The sequence below is a fragment of the Pseudochaenichthys georgianus genome, chromosome 2, assembly GCF_902827115.2.
Source record: "Pseudochaenichthys georgianus chromosome 2, fPseGeo1.2, whole genome shotgun sequence".
In the NCBI taxonomy this organism is placed as follows: domain Eukaryota; kingdom Metazoa; phylum Chordata; class Actinopteri; order Perciformes; family Channichthyidae; genus Pseudochaenichthys; species Pseudochaenichthys georgianus.
In genome coordinates, this window is record NC_047504.1 from 8,790,620 (window position 1) to 8,811,292 (window position 20,673).

The 20,673-nt window shown below is 39.9% G+C and overlaps 1 long non-coding RNA gene across 1 annotated transcript; it reads right to left on the reverse strand.

The window, feature by feature from the left end:
• Positions 1–19,468: 19,468 nt before the first annotated feature.
• Positions 19,469–20,326, reverse strand: LOC139435314 (uncharacterized). Its single transcript, XR_011644588.1, has 3 exons — positions 20,163–20,326; positions 19,715–19,775; positions 19,469–19,602 (listed from the first exon to the last, which is right to left on the reverse strand). It is a non-coding gene; the product is annotated as an uncharacterized lncRNA (long non-coding RNA).
• Between the last annotated feature and the right edge of the window lie 347 nt (positions 20,327–20,673).

Consider the following 20,673-nt stretch of genomic DNA (forward strand, 5'->3'; position numbering starts at 1 on the left):
TTTGAAAGTACTAAGGTGCTACATTTCTGACCTGCTGTTGACTGATTAGCCGACGTGCACAGACATTTTGGGGGGGCGGGAGCTCAAGTGAGAAAAAGGGCACTTCCCATAATCATTTCTAAAAAAAATGCTTTAAAACAAAAAGTTAAAGGTCACCTATCATGCTATTTTTAGGCAATAGCACAGATATATAAATATATATCAAAAACATGTCTATGAAGTGTTTTGCTCAAAATACCAAACAGATCACCCATTCTAGCCATGCCTCATATCCCTTTGTTTCACTTCCTGTTTCAAAAGTGCTGATTTTGGGTATAAAGCTTTACAAAAATAAAAACATAATAAAAAAGGAGGGGGCTGAGCTTGTGCGGGACCCGGCAGCTACAGGCATTACAGGCAAAAAGATCGTTTTTTCATGTACTTGTACATTTTGTGATTTTGGTCTAATTTGCTTCCATGTTTTCTTTCACTCTTCCAAAAAAAAAGCACATATAAGTGGTGTTTGTTTTACTATGTCTGAATCATAGGTCTGAATTCATCTATAGATTTAAAGCTAATCTGCATATTTAAACATAACATTTCAGGGGGAAATACTGACTTGACGTAAGTAACTATCTGGGGAAGTTGTGAGGTGATTTGTTTTTTGTTTTATCCTTTTCACCTGCAATGCCTTGGTAAATGCATGCAAATTAGCGCATTTTAATTAGGCCTAGTTAACTCCTAATTTACATATCAATGTGGCGATTGTGATGACGTTATTAGATACACATTTTACTGTATTCATCTTTAGTGTCTCCCCTTAAAGGTGGGGTAGGTACATTTGAGAAACCAGCTCGAGTGCGCTAGAATTTGAAAATACACAACCGGAGAAAATCTGCCACTTCCTTATAGAGCCCCTCCTCCAACACACACGAACGCGCACATGACCAATGAGGGCACGAGATAAGTTTGTGCCCCGATGGAAGGCCATCCAATTCGTTTAGCCGGCTAAATTAATTTCAACCTGTGATAGGACATGGCAGAAAAAAATTCTTTCTGTCTTTTTTAATTCAGAATTTAATTATGAGCCGATTATTGAATGTGTCTGAAACCTTCCATTTCCACACTCCACATTTTTTAATGCAACATCAAGGCTTTGGCTTTGGTCAGGGTGGATTCCTCTGGGATATTTTCTCCAAATGGGAGTGTGGTGTCTGGTGTCAGTAACAATAAAACATGGCTTCCCTCAGGACGGTAGTGCAGTAAAGCAGCAATACTTTATCCATGTTCTGATTGAGGCCTTCCTGTGAGACTTGAAGTGGCCTTTCTCTTCCTGCACCACTTGTCCGTGTCACTCTGACTGGGGAATATGTTCCCGCTCGGTCCCAGCAGCACATGAACACAGATAGTGGGTCGTAATCCACTTGCCATCGCCAGTGATTGATTGTTTGCACAGCAGCGAGACACCAGGTAGCTCGCTCTTCCTTCAAGGCCTGCAAGGCACTTGGCGTGGGACATCTCGTCCCCACCGTGGAAAGACTGCCATGTCTGTTCAAAGCAAAACATTTGTATGCTTTCTTCAATGCTACAGGAATTGTGTTTGAAGAAGTTCACCCCTTGATCTTAAAAAAGCTCATTTCAAGGCATTTATGAATCTTTAATGACATTGATATTAAGACTTTCACCGTGATACTTTTAATTTCATTCTTTTTGGCATTTTTTACACAAAAACATTTTCAAATGATTTCATTGCGGCATGAACTGTTTAATCCGTTTATGTTGCTTTAATAATTACAAGATTGTGATTGAAGTCTAAATGTTTCATGTTAAGCTGTTGTGTAACATGTCACAGGCAAGATGAAACTCACAAGCAGATGCCTGTAAATAAACTCAAGAACACAAACGGCTGTGCGATCACCTCTGCTTGAACAGATTTTGCTTACATTTACCAATTCCCTTATGAATATGGAAGGAGTCAGCCATGTTTTCCTCTGTGGCCTTTTCCTGACCCAGAATGCATCCTGCTGATTTTCAGAAAACCTGAACAAGGGGGTCACATCTTATGGAGGCAGACACGCGTCCCCTGTGGGGAAAATCACACTACACTTGTATGTTCAAAAAAGACATTGATTTTACAAGGGTTTCTGGGTCACAAGCAGACTATCATGGTGTGAGGAGATCGGTATAGTTCACTCCATTTGGAGACGGCTATTCATTATGATTGTACCGTACGATAGAAACAATAGAGGCTTTTATTGCACTCATTATCCCTCTCTAATTGTATGTTCAAACCTGCAGTCACGAAAACCTACTGAAAGGAGAGGGGTTCGAGAAAGCAAATGAAGTTTTCCATATCCTTCACGACACGCTCAACCTGTGTATGCTGGCTAAAGGCAATGATTAGCTGCGGGTTACAATGCGTTTGACTTTTTATGTATCTCTAATCCTGGAGATCTCGAGCACCACCCGAAGAAAAAAAGTGGTTTACTGTAGTGTTAGATTTGATATTGCATGTATCATGGAAGACCTTCAGAATGTTTAGCCTTTGGTTGGATATCTTGTAAAGCGTTGGCCATTGGAGCAACAATTGGTGTTCATGTCCTGAAAAGCTCTGTGACCCTCTGTTCTTCCATAGTGCTACCATAGTTACAGCTACCGGAAGGAAACATTACAAAACATTAAAACAAACATTAGGGTAAGCTTTGTTAACCAGCCATTAAATATATGAAATTGTGATGCATCATTCCCTAGACACACTTTACTTTGTCTGTTAACTTTTCCAATCTAAATAGATAATTAAGCTTTTTTTTATTTGCAGTTATATTCAAGCTTTTATCTGCAGACTTAAATAAAGAATGAATACCGAACTATTAAATTAATCCAGTGAAGGGCTGCAGGATACAAATCATTGTCATTTGAATGTATTCAGTAATACAGTAGGCTATACTCATGCAAGGCCAACGCTGCAATCACCTGAATATTCTAGATCGTACGTTTCCATAGAGAATAATCCTTATTCTTCTGTGATTTGTTCTCAAGAGCAACCTCTTGATGACTAATTTCTAAAGAAATGTGAGCTAAAGTTTCAGAAGTGTACTTTTTTTTTATGACTTTCTTATTCACCAATGGACTAATTCCAATATTGTTTTAGACTTAAGGCAAGACTAGTTTATTTATATAGCACCTTTCAACACAAGGCAATTCAAAGTGCTTTACAAAAAACGAAAGACACTTAAAGTACTCAAAACATACAAAGTACATTTAAATGTGCATATTTTCAAGCCAAAAAAATGATTGCGTAAGAATATACAGTATGAATAATTCAGTATTTTCCACCAGAAGGGTTTTCCTAGCAGCAAGGCTTTGAAACACTTTTTAAACATTAATGTTGGGAAATAAATTGTTATTTTCCATATTTTTGAAAATAAAAATCTTTGTAATCTTGTACCAATTATATGGAAAGTAGAGACAAATGTCAGAGTGAGCTTTTCAGTGAGCCATTTACATACACTGCTTAAACAAGTGATCTGTTTTATGTAGCATTAGCATGTGCCATCAACACAAATGGCGCAGTGATATATTAATGAAAGAAATATTGTACTTGCAACAATGCAACAACCAAACATGACCATTGATAGAAAGGCTTCTCTTTGGGATTCAATCAAACGGACAAGCAGCTGAAGTGCAATTTGGTACCAAGTCTATAATGATGGTGAGTAGGAGCAATCCTCTGTAATAGCGTTGCACATCGATATCTTCAAATTATTTCTATTGTCTCTTTTCCCTAGAGTAATTCAAGCCATGCATGTGGGAACCTGGCAATATAAATCAATAACGTTTGATTCATTAATGAGGTATTTTCTTGGTCTGTTTAATCCGTTTAACTGGCATGTGTCAAACCTTTTGGTAAAAAGGGCTTTGCAAAGAATCAGAGAAGCCATATTTGTAGAGAGAGATCTAAAGAACGGGGACACATTTGGTTTCCACGTTAAAAAAAGATGGCTTGTTCCTGGAAGGTCACTTGTTTGAATTCACAGATGCCACAGTACAGGGAAAGTGATTGAGCCACACCTTCCAAGAAAGGGAGACAGAGAGGGAGATAGATAGATATTAACGACCTCGGCCTCTGCAACTAAATGTGCCCGTACATTGCCTGTTTTTCTCTCAGCTGCATATCACCTCGTCCTCTCCGCTGTGTCCATCAAGAAAATAATGCAGCCTTGTCTCTCTCCTTGGGGAATCAAACTAAGCACTTGTGACAGGGCTGTATCTACATTTGCCTCAATGCAAGATGGCAGGTTTCTCACAAGAGATCAGGGATTTCACTTATGTCCATTACGTCGACCAGATACAGATTGTTGATTTTGTATCAGTTGCGGCCATTGGTTAAAATGGATCCAATTGTTATTGGACTATTGAGTGACCAAGCCAGGGCCTGCCAGATTACTATTGGCAGGTTTAATTTCAATGTGTTATTCGTTGCCAAAGGCCATACGACAAGACAACGTAATACCAACAACAAGAGTAATGTAATTGAGTACTTAAGACCCCTGGAATTGGTTTGATTAATCTATCACCCAATCCTAGATTTTAGTAGAATTTCCATGGAGTCTCCATCTACTTAATTACTAGCTATTTGGACAATGTGAACCAGTATTTTAAAACATAAGATTTCCACTTGTAAAGGGTGGAATATCATGCATTTTACCAAGCACCCTTAATGATGCAGCACAAATGCAGCAAGCCTTGTACATTAGCTGCATGTTTTTCTTTATAACCACAGTTCACAGGTCAGATATCCCGTCGAGGGCTTGTCATACACCGTAGAGCTTTCAGGCCCTGATGCTCATATTCATCAAAAATGCAGACGAGGCACTTTGATCCAAAGTTAGCGGGGCCTGGAGAGCCGGTGCACATGTGTTCGCTACCTTCACAATGTCACTGTCTCTGTCCCATCTGGTTGTACTGTAACATCCATATGCATGATGTTATCAAGCATGCCTGCCATCTCGCTACACTTCACCTCGTCATCTCGCCCACCCCCTCTCTTGTCACAGAGGCTTGCTTCTATCTCAAGAACACCTTTGTATACCCTTGCAGCGCCTTCCACAACTCCATGATAACACTCTTAGTTTTCAATCCAACAAGAGCCGTGTGTTCTTAAAGTTATCTGGGAAGTGCAAGCTTAAGCAGTGTTGAACTTATTTTACAATACGTGCAGATTTTATGTTATCATTTACCTGACATATGTTCTGCTGGGAAAGCTTTCATTTCACCCATAAAATGTGTACATTTGAACAAGCTTCCTTTTAAGTAGAAAAGCACTGCAACAGACTTTAATGATGATGTCATCCGGAGACAAACCCCGGAGCTGCTCAACCGGCAGTGAATAATGGAACAAATACGTCTGTGACAGCAGACATGGCACTGGTGTATGGAAGATATTCTGATAAACAGCTGGAAACACTTCACATAAAAGAGTGGGTCAATAATGGACATTGGGAGACCTCTCTTGGTTTGTAGAAATTCGCTTTATATATTCACATTGGGTTTTTTATATTGTGGATTTTTCCATTCACTTTAGGATTTAACAAAACATTTTTGGAGCAGAATTCAATGCATTGGATGTCCTTTTTAAGTGCAAGAAATAAGGGGATCAAATGTCATCAGCATCCTTATTTAGGTAATCATTTAGTCATTCAAGTAATTTTTTTGTCTAAAAAAACAATCTTTTTTCCTCATGGCATCTTATTTTTAATAACACATACTTTTCATAGCCTCGCCAGGTAAGAGTGAGAGCTCTAAAGCAGCATCTAGTTTGTTTTTGTAGAGTACAGACCAAGCGGCAAAAGCAATACAACCCTCCAGAGACATAATACATCATGGTTGTTTTTGAAAACCGCATTTGTTGTGTGAAATGGACACAGTGCCAAGTGGAGTCAAGTACAATTGCGTCAAAAGCAGCAACAGCAAACGCTCAATTGCGACCTTGGAGAACACTATAGCACAGTCTTGTTGGACCAACTTGGATGTAAAGTGCAAGTAATCAATTTGATATCTTTGTGCCTCTCGTGAAAACAAAAGAATGAAACATGGTGCTGCCGCAGGGGCGGTTCTAGGGGGGCCAGGGGGGCCAGTGCCCCCCTAACAATGATTTTTTATTTTTTTTTAAATGTATATTTTCTGGTACTCAGGATTTTGTTGCTGTAATGTGAGATTGTGCAGACACCCTTATTTAAAGTAGAGATGTAACTGTTCATTGCCTTTATTTTTATATAAATATGGTGTTAGTGCAAACATTGCACTATAACTTAAGCTGAAGCTAACAGTAATAACTATAAGATCTATCTGAAATAAACAAGTGTACTGAAACAAATACCAATAACTGTATTGCATTGTTTTCTTATGCGCAATTACTTCATACTGTCTAGTTCTCTTTTTCGTCCTGCATTTATTGTGCCCCCCCCAGAAAATAACTGGCCCCCCAGTGGCCCCCCCAGTGGCCCCCCCAGTGGCCCCCCCAGTCAAATTGGTCTAGAACCGCCACTGTGCTGCCGCATTATCCACTCTCCGTAGTGTGGTGTTATTTATTCCTAATGTTTGAATATTCCAGTCAATCTGAGAAATGCAAGAGCTTCTATTTGAAGTAACTGTGATTCTTCCACTATCGAACAGACTCAAATTTGTTGATATAGACCCAACAAGTTGTGAAAATGTAATTACAACACCTCGCTATTAATATGTAGCAGTTGGAGGCCGGTGGCTGATTATTCATTACCTCTTGTCGACACACTTGCACAGCTGCCCGAGCAGTGTGTCGCTGTCACTGCCACCCCATCTGCTTGGTGCTGGTGGTTAAAGTAAACCAATAAATGAATAAGAGGGGCTTTGGAAAGGGGAATGTAGAAGGGGGGCATTTAAATACAAAATATTACAATGGAAGGAACAAAGAAGCTAAATTAGTGTGTGGGATTCAGCTCTATCATTATTTGTAATGATAGGTAAGGCCTTAAAATGTAGCATGACATGTACGCTGGAAGGTTTTCTCTGTGGTTCACCAGAAAAATAGAGACATAAAAAAGATAATTTACACTGTCCTGCTTTAAAAAGATGCTATTTTAGGTGTTCCATCTCAATTCATCAGTCTGAATTCTCCTTTTCAGAAATTAATGAGCTTTAATCATTAGGTTTTGATTGAGTAATTAATTTCATTGACTACATCTGACAGCTTTGTGTCATGCACGGTAACACTTGAAATGACATGTTAATGCCTACTGAGGCCTATGGAAGAAAAAAGATAACATTGATGACTTTGAGATACTATCAGAGGACGCCATTTTATAGATAAATACGGCGTCAATCTCATACTCACTAACTCGGTGGGTTGCCCAAAGGGTTGGTATGATGGAAATTGGAATACATGTGGCAGGGCTAAGCAGGAACTTAAATATTACATGATGTTTGGTCTCCTATGATTATGTCTGTGCTAACGCCAAAGTCTTCATTGTTTACCGTCATGTTTGGCATGATTGTATCTGAAAGAATGGATCATTAACTTGACTGACTACTGGGGAACGGCAAATCAACGGATGTAGCTCAGACGAAATATGCAATATAGAGAGCACTAATGTAGTTAGTTAGATACGCATTGCTTTTTTCTTCTCGCTATGAATCCAGTCCTGTTGGTTACTCTTCTTGTTGTCAATCCATTGCTGGTTTTGGTCTTTTTCTTTGGATTTCTTTGAAAACAAGAACATGTATAACATATCTTAGTTAGGATATCATTTCCAACATAACAGAAACATGGCAGTATGCCTTAAAAGGGAGACCCCGCTTATGCAATACCCTCATTACCAGTGCTTTAATATTAAGTGTATTATTTTATCAATTCAGTGTGCTGCATGAATTAGAGATGAATAGAATAACGAGTAAGATAAATATTGCATCTATGTCCTTGTAGTTAAAGGTTATGTAGAAATTGAGGTAAAAAGGTATCAGACAATGAGAAATCTGCTTTGGGAATGCAAAGTCATAGTGGCTGCTTGGAAAAGACAAGAGTTCACGTCCTGGGATTATGGATTCCAAAACTCAGAAGCTGTTTTTTTTTTTTATTCTTCTTGCTCTCTCACATCACATTCTTTCATTTTTAATTAATCTCTAAGCTTGGGAAGCCTCACAAACCAATTAAATACAGTCTGTCCTCTGCCTCGAGTTGTTCATCAAATCAGAACCTCAGAGTAACAGAGTGTGTGTGGTTGATTCTGTGCTTCAACCTCCCGGAACCTTCAAAGGAATAAAATACATGAAAATCCATCTTGCTTAAAATTCCTCCTCCACCGTGGAGGAGAGATACCGGTGCCATTTCTCAAGAGGCACGAGCAGATATGATTGTCCGAAGCAGTAAACTTAGCAAGAGCCTCCATTTCAATCCATCACGCGTCATCCTGTCTGAAAGGGGTGGACTAGGCACCAACTTTCACTGTCGATGACGCACTACTGCAAATCAGTGTGGAGTTACCTAATGGCACCTGGAGAGAATCGAAATCCTGACCTTCACCCGGAAAATGTCTGCATGCATTATTAGACCTTGCTTAACACTCCGGCATTGAAGACTAAGTGGTTCCAGAAAATCCACTTTGTTATATTTCTTCATTAATTTTAAGCCAGTATCGCCATTCTTTTTGGCTCAAAGAATGGAAACGTTGGTCTGATAATGTTTTAGAAAAATCTTAGAAAACTTTTGAATGTAATCCATGACATTTTGTGAAATGTCTTATCAACCATTGGTTTGATAGCTGTCAAATTTGAATACACATTCATCCACTTCCCATTTCAGGACATGTGTTGTTCTAATGCTCATACACACATACTGTACATTATGTTGACCAGAGATGGGGTCGTTACTAAAAAAAAGTAATATATTACATATTACATATTACTTTAAAAAAAAGTAATATATTACACTACTTCGTTACTATCTACATAAAGTAATTCGTTACTTTACTCGTTACTTTACTCGCAGGGCCGGCCCGCCCCTCCCTACAGGCAGATCACGCAGACTGCTAAAGTTTCAAATGTTCTCTTTAGTTCAGTTTCCATTGTCGCATAAGACTGATCCAGATAGCTCCTGAATGTTTTCCTATCTGACCATGGCTGTCCTCTGTCCCCTGCTATCAGACCGTGGCTGTCCTCTGTCTCCTGCTATCTGACCGTGGCTGTCCTCTGTCTCCTGCTATCTGTATATTTTGCGCAGTCTATCTCTGCTCACGCTGTTGCGTCAGCGTGTTCTCCTGCGTGTTGGCCATGTGTTGCACTGGAGCCAGACTTCAGCCGAGCACGTACGAACTGCGCATGCGTGAGTGGCAATAACTCTCCTTACCAGCAGGCAGCGGTAGTGTGTATTCGTCATTCAAAACAGGCAACAACCGGAAAACAGAGAAGAAGAACAGACTACGTGATATAAACAAACAACAAATAGCTGTGCGTTAGCTTCACCTAGCATGTGTTCTTTGCAGGTGTTTGTTGAGGTTTGATTATGACTGATTTTAGAAAGTAACGAAGTAACGCGTGTCGGGGCAATGTTAGTAACTGTAGTGTGATTACTGGATTATAAAAGTAGCGCGTTACACTACTCCGTTACCGACAAAGTAATATTATTACAGTAACAGTTACACCCAACTCTGATGTTGACACACTCAAGTGAAATACATGGATAGATAACAGCAACACCTTACCGTACCTTATTAAAATGTAACTCTTGATTAATCTTTATGCCCCGGTACATCAGCTTTTGCTGACCCATTTTTACGCCTCTCCGCTCCCCGATATGGTTCGTCAGTTCGGCAACATTGCTCTGAGAATTAATAACACATCATTATGCACTCAAGGTAACACAATTAAACATCTTGTTATCATTATCATCGTCCAAATATAGTGTGCCATGCTCCACTCCTGGCACTCACATGCATTCATTGAGGTGAACTTATCTATGGCTAATAACATCCAAAGGGTAAGTGCATTTGTCACAAACAAAGGCATAATATATCATCATTAATGATAAATAAAAACATAAATAGAACAATGCTAACAATACAAGTGCAGGTAAGGAAAGTCCATATGCCATTATGATAACACGATAACATTTATGCTGTAGTACAAATTGTCGACAGAGATTTGATGGGAACTGATGGCTGGCTGACAGCTTTCAACTTTCAGCCCGGCCTCCCCCGCTTTATTTCTTCTCTGCCATTGTCAGAAAATACCTCGTCTCCCCTGAAGCAGTGTTTGGAGCTGGCGGCTTGTGGTTGAAGGCTGTGATGGGATTCGGGGAATAACTGCTTCTCTAGATTAGGGATGGAGATGAGGATGACAAGTGACTGACAAAACAGACTTCTGGGAGGGCTTAGTGACTAGCATCAAGGGCACGCTGTGGAGAGGGAAGACTCTGCGGTGAATGTGCAGACATGTTGAATGTGCACTGAAACATGGTGGTGATGTTTTCCTGCTGGTGAAAGAACGGTTAAGGGCATCGCCTCAAGACTGAGCGGTAGGATTTCACCTGGAAGATGTTAAAAAGCCAACAACCCTTTTGTAACACTTCTTAAAGAGTCTTCAGCTGGGAGGGAGAATTGTATAATAAAGCTTAGAAAAAGGACACTATTACCTTAATGCGCTGCACCTGCTAGAGAGCACACACACACACACACACACACACACACACACACACACACACACACACACACACACAGTGTAGGAGAATGTCCACTGTATCCCTCCACATAACTGAAATGATGTGCTTCAGCTCTTCTCCGCTTATCACCTTGAGCCACACTTTATTGCTCGGGCCACCTCAAAGAAAATTAAATGCAGCCTCATCCGTTTGATACCCCAGTGCACAATTTGTGAGGTCCTATTGCTGCTGAGATATTGTTGAGCTGTTGTATTTTCCAAAACACTGCCCCCCCCCCCCTTCAGAGATCCAGCTAAATGCCACATTTTCTCTCAGCTTTTCTTTGTTGGCCGCATTCACGTTAGCTTGTTGACACATCCTTGTGGGTGGTAAACACAATGAACAAAAAGGCAGATAGAATACTGTTCTGTTGTAATTACATTTTCTTTACTTCACTAAAATATTTCATTAGAGATATGTTGCAATAACTAAGAGGCTCAGAAAAAGCCCCAACAAATCATTTAATTATACAATCAAATTGAATGCCCTTTTAAATTAGTTCCTGTAAGCTTTTCACTGCCGAACACGATCAATGGTCTGTCCTGTTCACAACATATAAAAGCAATTAATACAATATTGTTAAATGGCTTTTTCTATTCAAATACGTATTCTTTAAAGTCTGTTTGGCCTTTGATCGTATGACGCTCATGGAAGAACTCGGTAATGAAGTTTTAGAGATAAATGAAATGTTAAATGGAAATAAAGGGATATAAATGGGACTCAAAACACAGTCAAACTTTTGGATTTCTTTGCCCAGTAAATATATTAGTGGTAAAGAAACCAAAACAGAGCGTTGTGTACTAACTTAAACAACAAAATGCATAAAGTGCTTAAAATATTTAGGGTCCAATTGGGCCTTATTTGTTTTGGCCCTGTTCAAAATAAACGACATGTAATGGGTTATTTTTTAATTTTTTAAAACCAAATAAGCATTCATTGCCTTTAGCAGCAGCAACTGTTCTCTTAGCTGCCATGTGCTTTCTCCCACTGACCCATTATTCCGTCTGCTGTGCTAATTATTACATTTTCATATGTGTATTGAGCTCAACATTTCAGCCTATCTGCAATTACCTACACACGCTGTGTCCTTGTAATTATCCCCCTGTCCGTCATTATTTTTATATCACATGGAGGCTGTGATTATAAATTCTCTATGTCCAGAACATCCTTTTTTCCTGCACACCACCTTCTGCTTCAGAAAGTATCCCTGTTTGATTGAATACGACCATTTCAAATGTTCAATATGCCTGGATTCCAAGAAAACCCTGAAGTAAAATGCTCGCCTATTTTTTTCTTGCTCTGACGGAATAATGATGCAGCCTTGGAAATGAGTGCAACATCACACGTTTCATTTCAGAGTATAAGCTGGAAAGATAATGCAAAGACCTGCCAGTACACACCGATGTCATGTTTGTTTGTTCTTTATGACCTGGTATTGATTTGGAATTTTAGAATGGAAAAATGTGGTCAGGTTACGTTTCAGTGACAGTGATTGATCTTACACATTCATAGAACATTTAAATATTTTTTCACATTATACTTTGGGAAAGGAATTTAATTAAAACCCTGAATATGTTGGCAGGTTGAAAAACAGCCATATTGTTTTGAAAGCTAAAAAGAAAAGGTGTTTTCTTAAGATAATCTCGAATTGTGCTGCCATGAATTTAGTTTGAAAGAAAGTTGTATGCAAATATTGTCACTACAAACAATTCAAAACCTTCAAAATGAATTTAAAACATAGTCATAGCTTCTTAAGAAAGTCCTGGATTTAGAAAAACTAATACACACACATCGTTTTTTAAGACCGACTTTTCATAAATACATTTAGTGAGGTAGCATAAGGTTCACAGTCATGCTATCCTAATAATATTCATGCAACCAAAGAATTACAATTCGGAAAGGAACTTTAACGAGCTGAGGAGGAGGAGAGGAGACACTCTGAGAGCAAGGAGAGGTTGGAGGGGAGAGAGGGGAAGTGATTCTGCTGGAAAAGAAGTTGATGGAAAGACCTTCTTGAGAAGTGAGTTACTCCGGTAACCGAAGTCTAGGAGGGTCATTCCACTGCTGCAAAGCCTGAAGAGACAGCGGGTCAAGACTGATTGGCTCCACGCACAGGTCAGCATGGAGAGAGGCAGTGCTAAGTGTCAAGGAGTGGCAGAGGATGCACTGGTGGGCAGGAACAGAGATACAGGGGTGTACATCTCTTGGAAGTGGGATGCAATCAGACTTTGGAGCAATTTAGGGATGATGAAGATGGAGGAAGAAGAGCAGGAAAGGGTAGGGGGGGGGTCAGGAAGAGTTTAGGATATATTAATGGGAAGGTTTGTGCAGATATTAGCATATCAATGTCCCCCATTGGAAAAGTGTTGAGACAGTTAGTCAAACTTTTTTTGTGAAAGTTTATATTATTACCATTTAATACTTATGTAATCTAAGTAAGTTTTGGGAATTATTAGTATTCTAGAAGGCAGTCACTTTGTCTGCCAAAGTATATTTGATTGACAGGTGAATGTGATATTGGAAACTATTGAAAGGCACCAAATCAAACCATCTGTTTTATATTGTTCACAGGAAAAATGTTGAACTAAACATGTATCATACTTTTCTTATGTTGTCTGGTTCAAACCTTCTAGGCCAGGTCAATACTTCTTACAGAAGTGTTGATCCTTTAGTGTCATACCTTTATTCTGTAGCCATGTTCTGGTACACCATCCATCCATCTTCTCCCGCTTATCCGTGGTCGGGTCGCGGGGGTAGCAGTTCCAGCAGAGAGCCCCAAACTTCCTTTTCCCTGGCGACATCAACCAGCTCTGACTGGGGGGTCCCAAGGCGCTCCCAGGCCAGCGAAGAGATATAATCCCTCCACCTGGTCCTAGGTCTACCCCTTGGTCTCTTCCCAGCTGGACGTGGCGCCCAGGTGGCATCCTAACTAGGTGCCCGAACCACCTCAACTGTTCTGGTACACAGTGACACAAAAGACCCATTGAGGTCAGGGACTTCTCGGGGGGACAAAAGCAGCTCGGTTTGTTGCGGTAAGTATGAGGTGGTCTGCTGACATCCAACTGTCCCTACGGCATGCACACACTTACATTGCAACCTGAATGAGAAAAGAGACCCAAGTGTTGCTGGTGTAGGAAGTATTGAAACAACATCACATGTCCAAGGACTGACTCCCAGAGGAGAGGGTGAGTGCTGACAAAAGTTCCACTCCTCAGTTCCTACTAAGAATGACAATGAATCTGGCCTCAAGGCTGCATCCTCAGATTCACATTTGCAATTGGCTCCTTAAGAATAACTCAAACAACCTGGTTCCAAAGAAGGGCTCCTCGGAGATTAACCAGTATGCTGTTGAGTATTGGGATTGTACCTTTTTCTAAAATGTAACTTTCTACTAGCTCCACATATATAAGCAAAGAGTACACTCTTGAAAGTGTCTGGAGTGTATTCTGGCAAAAGATGTTCCTCGCCTATACGAGTCGCATTCCAATTATTCTATACTAATTTTGTACTTTGTGCCAGATACACACATTCCCATTGGCTTCGCCTGGAGTTAAACTTTCAAGTTTTTCCATTTGATTGATAGGAAGTTTCTAAAACAGGATACCTGCAGCGGAGATGACAGTGTTCCCACCATCAAAGAACTCGTGTTTTCAAAGAACAAAAATAAGATTGCCCCTCATAGGGAATGTCTGGTAAGTTTACCTTTCAGACGGCATTGCACAGCGGCAGGTTGAAGTAATTATATACTGTTAAGCGCGTCCCCCATGGCTTATGAGAACATGCGAGAGTGAGAGAAATGTGTGCACTTGAAGTATTATATTCCTCAGAGAGGCACTCCATTTTTTTTAATATTTCATTATTTATTTTGTTCTATCCCGGAGTGGTTTGACTTCAAAGGGCTGAAATGTTCCTCGAGTATCCAGGTTTCTATGTCTAATTAGGGATTTGAGAGGTGCTGCTTCTTGCAACCATGTGTTTTTGTAAACAATCAATATTTCCCTGCTAGGAATAGGTGCTTCAAAAGTAAATCAAATTGGACTCAAAATCAAAAGCACCATGTTCAGTAATCAAGCTGCTGAAAATGTCTTGAAAGGTAAAACAGGATCCCTGACAGAAAGAGACTTTACTCAGCAATATCCTTAAAATGGCAAATGCATCAGCTGCATTCAGGGTATGCTACACCATAATCAATCATGATCATGCTAAATTGTACTTTGGAAATACATATTCTGTATCAAACAGCTGACTTGCTTTAGGCATCAATCATTGCCTCCAGAGCCAGAATAATAAAAAGGTAAAAGTCACCGTGAGTAGAAAGTAGCCCTGAGTGCTTTTATAAATGATTGTCTTATTCAGTGATGCATTTATGAGTAATCACCCGAGATTGTGTCTTTCAATTTTGTTTTCAACAAACCTTTATTGTTAAATGGGGGGGTTACATTTTTCAAAATAAAAAATACTGCAATTGTTGCTCATTAAAATGAGGGAGTTTGGGGAAATGAACCAAGAAAAGACAAGTCTGTAAAGTTGAGACAAATCTTTTTTCGGCTCAAAATTCAACCACCAAGTCATTCTTATTAAAAAAACAGTATGGGATTCAAACCAGCTAATTCAATTAAATCTTTTGGTGAAATGTGGATATTATTATAATCAGAGGACAACAGGGGGATTTCTTTCAGCATGAAAGTGGAAATAAACCAGCTGGTATATTAATTGGTAGTCTTTGTTTTAATATTTATTAGATGGTAACTAAGTCTTTGATTCTTGATTAAAGCGATGCTGAACACCATTAAATGCGATGGTGTATCGTTACTCCATTCCTATGATCAGAGGCCGAGCCTTTGAACAAGAATGCTGTATTTATAAGTATTTGGAAATAAGGTGACTTCATCAGAATTATATTATGACCAATATTTGAATGGTTTATTTCATTAACAAACATTTTGAGTTGTCTTTTCCTTGAAAGTTTATCGAGTAATTCATGACAAGGAACCCTGAAGCAAAAGCACTTAAATTAAATTCAACCATCCTTAACTATATATGAATAAAGTGTGCTTTCCCTACAGTTAGGTTCACAACACATACTGTAGTATGGTGTTTATAATAGGTGCTAATGGGGATTATGCTTCTGCAGACTGCACAAAAAGAGCAGTTTGAAAATGTGATGGTGTGCTCATCACAATACTAATGTGTTTGGTGTTAATGATGTATTGCAGTACAGTATTTCAGTTAATTTATCAGTACATGTATACACGATACAGAGCGTGATTTATCTGTTACTCTCTGTTAGCTCTGCCACCTGCTCATCAGGGGACGTGACAACAGGTGTGCGTCGTTAGGTCCTTAGCAACAAGGGACTGGGGGTCCTCCTCAGGTCGATTATTTTCATTTCCTCGCTCCTCGGTCCTCTGTATCACCGGAAGTTGATTTGTCTGCACCATCTTGTGTACCGTCCCATGGCGCTTATTTCTGCCGGGGGACCGAGGAGCGATAATGGAGCGATAACCGAGGAACCACCAGACCATCCTCCGATGAAATCCACAGATACTCGCCCCGCCCCCTTACTGTGTATCGCTCACTGATTGGACGAGGCACTGATCTGATGCTTCTTGACATGAGATCCGTTTCCCAGCGGAGTGAAGAAAATACATGAAACTCACGAGAGTCACTCCTCAGTCTATACTGTGTTTTGTTTCAATTCATGTATCATTTAGTTACAACTATGTGATATATCTGAACAACAAAGTGGTCAAAAAATGTTTTATTCATTTATTGGAAACATTTTCATGATCGCTTTTTTCGTTTATACATTTTAAGAATGGCGTTTATCTTTTTTGAGAATGAGTTCTTATTTTACTTAATGTATGTGGGTCTACAACAGATGACACACATGTTTGTGTCAGTAAATGTATAGGCCTACTAACAGAGGCGGGGGGGGGGGTGTTTGTGAAAATAACGGGGACAGAACTGGCTGCTGTCAGACGAACAGCTGTGCGGCTTCATCACAAACGGACGTCGCTTCACGTGACGCTCCGGAAGAAAGGACGTCCCATTGCTCTTAAAACTCATTTCCCTGCCTCTCGTGGTTTCCTTGGGTCTCTCCATGCTTCCCTGGTGGGAGGGACTAAACGCAGGGAAACTACGCAAGTGAGGGACGCAAGGATTCAATTTAATCGACCTGAGAAGGACCCCAGGTGATGTTCAGCTGTGGGGTGGCTTAATTTACATTCTTTAAATAATTCTTTAATTGAACCCAATGTTTTTTTGTACAATAACACATAAAACGATACACCCGTTTCCGATAGGTAGTTTTCTTTGACAGGATCAGGCTGGATACTGAAGCGTACGCCAGTGAGGACGATACAGGGAAAGGGAGAAGAGCGGGGGAAAGGCACATTCGTACGGGTAAGAGGTTGAACCATCAAGCTTGGTGGAGTTTCAGCCGCTGCGGAGAAAGAGGGGAGCAACACATTGTTAAGGAGATTAAAGGAATAGTCAGAGGAGAGAATCCCTTTTACTTTAATCCCATATGGGTTTAAATGGAGAGGACACACTGTTTGAACATTTGTGCAACCAGGGCAACAGTCAGTTTGGTGCAACACTGGCAGACAAAAAAGGTCTAAATCTTCTAAAACAGGGCGAAGAAGGATGATATTTTAGGCTATTTTTATCCTGGAAGCAACATAAGTTTGGTGGGTGGCAACATGGTTAATTATATTCTACATACATGTGTTTCCCAGTAATTCGTCAACTTCTTACACTATCCTAAAAAATAGGACTATCTGAAAGCAGAGCAAAACAGTTGGTATTGTGATTAATGCAACAACATCTTACATCTCTAAAGTTCAAGGACTATAATTATTCAAATGGATGAAAGAAAATACACTTAGTCAGAATGTGAACAGGAATACTGTTCACATTTCGTTTCAGCTGAACATTTGGCAAAAAGCAATGAAATGTGACCTTGGCAGTGCACAATACAAAGGCTCTTTTCACAAAGTGCAATCAGAAGCAAATTAAAGGGTTGAGTCCAGAGGGAGATTTCCGTGCAAAACATGAACTGCTGAGTCCTGAGACTATAAAGCAGTAGCTCTCTGTAACACACTGACAATTGATGGGTTGGGTTTAAAGGCAACAAAACCGTTTTATTACAGAGTTGACACATTATTCAGTTATATGGAACCAGTGTTCGTTTTATAGTCAGATGTAATGATTATTAAGCATATTACAGAACATATGGTTGCATTTCTTTTAGCTGCTTGGTGTTTTGAAGCTTTGCAATTATCGACATATTTAATTATGAGTTCGTAGACTTCCCATCAAAAGTTGACGTAGTCACCGGATGCTCACACATGAGTTTCTGTTCTACGGTTTAAAGCTTTGCCATCTTGTTACTTTTGCGGTTGCTAACAACACCCAAACCAGACAGCTGTGTGTTAGCAACCTGTCAATCAGAAGTTAGCCCCGCCCTGATGCAAGCTCTCTTCTATATTTTACACTAAATGGGACGATAATTTACAAAATGAACGTTATCCTTCATTGGCAAGACCTAACACAATAAATGAAGACCATGAATGTATGTTTCACAATGTTTAATGAACTTATAAACAGGTGAAGAGTAGTGTAATTTTCTCATAGACGTCTATACAATAACCTTGTCAGAATAACAAGGTAGATTTCAGCAATCAATAGCTGCACATTTTCATTGTAAGGGTTAGGGTTACAAAAAATATATAAATTCATTTTGTAGACAAAAATGCAAGTTGAATGCGTAAGGTGAGTCCAAAACCACTATTCAATAGATGTCCAGTGCTTGTGCATCAAATATATTATTCAGCACTCCATCCAGCAGGCATTGGTTTTGAGGTGAATGCTAACTAGAAAATATATTCCCTAGTGTATAAAGTCAGTCCTTATCCTGTTTCGTGCTGCACTTTTGTAGACATGCATTTGCCAAAGCCGATTTTTTTTCCCCAACTAACTCTTTGACCTCAAATGCTCTAGGAAAGTAGCTTAGAGGGGATTTGGGAGCTCGGTCGACCTCTTCCTAGAGCTGCAAAATGCTACTGTACACACTCCAAATGTTATTGAGCTGTCTGAAAGCTGTTTAAATGTATTATATTGAAACGCATGATGTCAATAACTGTACACAGCACTTCCATGCATACCAACCAAGCCAAAGAGAGGAGATTGGATTCATTTCTACCATTTTCTTAAATTCATGGTAGTTTCAGTAATCCCCTGGTAATTGAGGACACAAGTTATCTAAATGACTAATGTCGTCTTTATGGCTTTCAGAAAGGACAGGAGACCGACAGGATATGATGATGATGATGATGATGATGATGATGATGATGATGATGATGATGATGATGATGATGATGATGTTAAATGTGTTGCTTTAGGAACTTCCATTGCAAATACATGGAATTCAATAAACATAGAAGAGCATATCATGCAGTTTGTCGGTGCCTTTTCCTCCGTGTTGTCCTGGTTTGCTGTGCTGCCTCCTAGTCACCACCATGGTTTGCTGTGCTGCCTCCTAGTCGCCACCATGGTTTGATGTGCTGCCTGGGGATGCTCAAATCGCTCAGAGAAAGGAGTACGAATGTACGGCTTCCCCACTGACACAGAGCGGAGGAAAAAATGGCTGGCTCAAGTCAGCAGGAGCAATTTCACGACCAACAGCAACAAAATATGTGATTTATATACAAACACTGCATTTGCACTTTTTCACAAAACGAAAACCACACCATTGGGAAAGCTTAATGTTTTGTTTAATACAAAAAAACAGGGAAAGGCTTGAAAAACACTGAGAGTTGAGACTCAGGGTGCAGGGTGAGGGTCTCAGTGCAGGTATTCAGGCTCCATTGAACCCCCCTCTGGTTCTTGTGCTGAGAGAGGGAGCAACAGACAGGAGAAAGGGTTATACACACCTATATAGCACACCTATTGCCTTGGGGAGATAAGGTGTTTACTTATATAAAACAGTAGTATTAAACGTACCTTGTATTTTCACTCTCACTTAAGTCCCTCTCCCTTTGCCATCAATCCAGAATCAGCTGGGCTGCAACATTATACAGACAGGTAATAATCAACAGAATCACAAGGACACAATATGGCTCTGCTAAAAACACTCACTCTTACACGCACCAAAGTTATATTTATCTAATATTTAACTCCCTCCACCCCCGCATACAATCCCGTTTAGAAGCCCCTCTTCTCTAATTCAACATGTTGGACGAAATGACAGAGAGAACGGAATTTACAATTAAAAGGCTGTTCAACGTGTGTTGCTAACTTGCTTCGTTATGCTAGCTTAATCTGTTATCTGTAAACGTTCCCTAAATCTACTAATTTAGGGATAATCCACTGACATCCTTTAATACACATGTTCATTTGAATCAGATGTACTGATAATATCCGCAATATACATCTTTAAACTTCTTCTTACCTTTAAAAGTCCGTCACGGACGGTCTATTATGCTGCAACTCCACAGCTCTGCCAGCCTTGGCGCTAACTTCCGGGGAACGATTGAGAGGCTCCACGATCCGCCATTGCTGTAAAAAAGTGGTCCATTGGAGTGAACGGAGATGTCGTAACTCTTCTATTAAATGGCTCTGGTGTAGGCCAAACGATAGCTGGGGATTCTGGGTAGTGTAGTGTCTTCTGCCATCCTTTACTCAGAAAACATATTTGTTTCTCCGAATCGAAGGGGAAAAATACAAAAGCATTGCACACAATTTAAACCAATCAATGTTGTGTAATTAACAAGGATAATCTGGTGTTTTTTAGTCGATGAGTAGTGCAGATATCACTGTAAAATCAATCGACAGTAAGAGGAGTACTTACTTCCGGGTGTACAATTCTCCGTTATCCAATGGGAATGGATGCTCACATTGCCTTTAAGGGCAGCCGGCATAAACGAATGCCGTGCTTCCATGAGCGTCAAATCCCGACGCAG